The sequence below is a fragment of the Pyxicephalus adspersus genome, chromosome Z (genome assembly GCF_032062135.1).
Source record: "Pyxicephalus adspersus chromosome Z, UCB_Pads_2.0, whole genome shotgun sequence".
Taxonomy (NCBI): Eukaryota; Metazoa; Chordata; class Amphibia; order Anura; family Pyxicephalidae; genus Pyxicephalus; species Pyxicephalus adspersus.
This window is the reverse complement of record NC_092871.1, coordinates 70,222,568-70,225,855: the sequence shown is the minus strand read 5'-3', so window position 1 is coordinate 70,225,855 and position 3,288 is coordinate 70,222,568. Positions and strand designations below refer to the sequence as shown.

General features: G+C 46.1%; 1 long non-coding RNA gene across 1 annotated transcript in view; it reads left to right on the top strand.

Annotated features, from left to right (window-relative positions):
• Positions 1-2,470, top strand: part of LOC140343084 (uncharacterized) — a 6,981-nt gene extending 4,511 nt beyond the window's left edge. Inside the window, exon 2 of the long non-coding RNA XR_011923249.1 lies at positions 2,230-2,470. This is a non-coding gene — a long non-coding RNA (uncharacterized lncRNA). The remainder of the gene's footprint in view (positions 1-2,229) is intronic.
• Positions 2,471-3,288: the final 818 nt, after the last annotated feature.

Below are 3,288 nucleotides of genomic sequence, written 5' to 3'. Positions count from 1 at the left end.
TGGGGGTGGAGGATGAGGGTCTGGGAAGAGCAGGTGGGGAAGCAGGTTGCCCTCAGGCATTTGGGGGTCTATGCTCACCTCTGGCGGCTGGTCCCCCTCTGTTGTCTTGTCCGGGTGGGGTGTCAATTTGTCCTGCGCCTCTGAGTACCCCTGCATAGGAACGGGTCCTTTTGGGGCACTCAGATAAAGGTGGTCCTTTTCCCCACAGAGGTTGCAAATTTTGGTCCTTGGGCAATCCTTGGACTCGTGCCTTGTGGCACGGCAGAGCCTGCAAAACAAGGCGGGGCAATCGTTACCTACATTGCCTGCTGCCCCGCACCTTCTGCAGGTCCCCATGTCCTCGTAGTGGAGGATCCCTGGGAATGGGCTGAGGATTATGCACTGGGGCAAGTGCAGGAAGTCCCCCGTGGTGGCGTCTCTCCTGAGCTTGCAAGTGAGGGTCCACTTACTGGTCCAGAAACCATTGGCGTCCAGGATCTGGGTTGGTTCCTTCAACACAGTACAAAACCTCTTCAGGAACGTGGCAATATCTTGTCCTGGGATGTGAGGGCTGTGCATTGACACCGTGACCCCCCTTTCTTCCCTGTTGAATAGGAGAGTTGGCAACAAAGTTGCCGAAAGGGGATCCGGGTTCTTCACTTTCACTTTCTCCCAGTATCCCCTACAAACCTGTAACGAGACAAAGGGTATGTAAAAGATACCTTTCATGAAGGCTTAGATGGGGAGGGTCTCAGCCTTCGTAAACCCTTGGTCGATCACCATCTTCTGTCCAAAAACCTCCGTAGTCATGTCCGGTATTCTGCCTTTCACCTCCGTGAGCTGTAGGACGTCCGTCTGCTTCATCCAGGGTTCAAGGGTTGGAAACATGTCTGTGGTCTGGCGTCCTCTGCTGGCCTCTGCCCCTGCAGATGCAGCTGGGCTGGTCTTGCTGGGGTGGAGGCAGAGGTGGACGGTCTCTCGTTGTCTTGCACATGGCTTCCTTGGGTCTGTCCAATGTGCCTCTTCTTCTCTGTGGCTTTTCTTGGGGCCATTTCTTCGATCCTCATCTCGGGCACCTTGGGCTTCTGCTTGGGCTGCAGCTTCGGCTTCTGGCTTCGGCTTCCTCTGTGTCTTCCCAATCGATGATCGGCTTCTCTGGCTCCTTTGCCTTTGAAAAGGCAGTTCAGTGTCCACTACCGGGTTAGTGACACAAAAGTGGGGGTAAGCAGTAATTGCAAGCTCGTTTTTGGCAAGGGCTAAGCCTCTAACCCAAAAGCACCAAGTAGGTGAAGCCGAATTTAATTGACGATCCTACCAGGCCGAGTACAGGGTACCTCACCAGGACCTATTGGCTGGGATAGACCAAGAGATTTTCCATCGTCTCCACTTAAAAAGCTTAGACACCCCTAAGGGCAAAGGTGGATACTACATTTGATCTTAGCCGAAAAGGCCGAGTCTTAGACCCTTAGCAAAAGTCCTTAAGCGTTTTAACAATGGCTTGTGGGCAGGTCCAATTACAGGAAGTTCATTCCCATAATCCTTGTGTCTTCCCATAATCTTTTTTTCTGTCACCATGCCTACAAAAATATGCGCAAACTGAAAAGCTCATCCAGGCAGTGGAGGAGCGTCCCTGTTTATATTATCTTACAGACAGGGACTATGCGAATGTGTACAAAAAGGAGACATGGCTGGAGCTATGCAGGATTTTGAACGATAACTTTGATAGCAAGACTTTAGAGTAGCAGGAAAATTTTGCTATGTGTTACTTGACTCATTGTTTTATTTATTGTCCTGTGTTATGCATGATGAATTGCATGTGCTATGCAGTTAAAAATTAACACCTATGCCTGGCATGTGTGAAGATTGTCTGCCATTGTGTTTGTTTTTGGTGCTATTCACACCTGCGTATGATGTCATTATCCCTTGTGTGTAGTCATTGTCTTTAATTGTGCTACACTTTGCACACTTTTGACTCTATTCTATGTATACTGTTACATTTGTCACTGTACTCTTGCATGATCACAAAGCAGTATGGATGTATTTATTTGCGAGCATGTTGTGGGGGATTGTAATGTAGTGTTTTTTGCACTGCGTTGCAATTCTATGTATGAATGTACCCTGACTGTATTGTATTTGATTATGTGAATAATAAAATTATTCAATCAAAATCTGTACTCCTACATGATTGCTCAGACATATTTTTTGTAAGTATGTTCATATAGTATGATTTATACTTTTTTATGTTTGCAGTGAACAATACAAAAACTTGCTGGAAGTCCCTGCATGACTGGTTCACTAAAGACCTGAGAGAGCAGAACCAGCAGAGAAGTGGATCAGCAGCAGGCCGAGTGAAAGTGCACACCTACTTCCAGAACTTACAGTTTCTTAAGAGAAGTGTAGAGATACGGCTTTAAGTATTTATCTGACAATCTTGTTTGCAAAATGTGTTTTGTGGGGTAAAATTACAATGTATCCATGGATCTCTTGCAATGTATCCATTTATCTCTCTGCAAGAATGGGTCTTTTTGTAGTGTGCTAATTAAATTTTCAAACTAATTGCTAATGGAAGAGACTACTTGTGACAGCAAGAGGGCAGAGGAGGACGATCTGGCCCTTAAAACATCCCCATCTACTGCACCCCACCAGCTCCATGGAATAGAAAACAAAAAAGAAAACTTCAAGCAATTAAGAGCTGGATGTTGGACTTGTTAAAATGGTTTCAACCATCCAGCAGCAGATTGCGGTGCAGCAACAGAAGCACATGAAGCTCAACCTGGTAAATTTAGACAATGACATTGCTGGATTCTGCTACTCATTTGCTGGGACCTTTCTTTGCTGCCCAAAAATTGCCTCTTCCAATGTAAGTTGTATATTTTACATGCTAACCAAAAAGCGTTTGCCCGTGCTGCAGCTGACAGATCACCAGGTTATGACTACCACCTTCAACCCCACCCTTACCCACAAAATCCCTCACTTCCCAATCACACCCCCATGTATTCACATCAGAATGGATCAGCCAGTATCCAAACCCACCAAAATCCACACTACCTAATCCCCCACACTACCTAATCCCTCAGCACTCAGTTTCTCAGTTTCAGCACCCCCATTTCCAAAATCCCCAATAACACTATGTTCCCACATCTCCAGGTTCCAGTAGCTCTTCAAACTTCCCTTTCATGTGGTTTTGCTATATACCCTGTTTCCCCGATGATAAGACACTGTCTTATTTTTTTGGAAGGCCAAAATATGCTCTAGGGCTTATTTTCAGGGGGATGCCTTATTTACCCATGAAGAAGACTACAGTACACA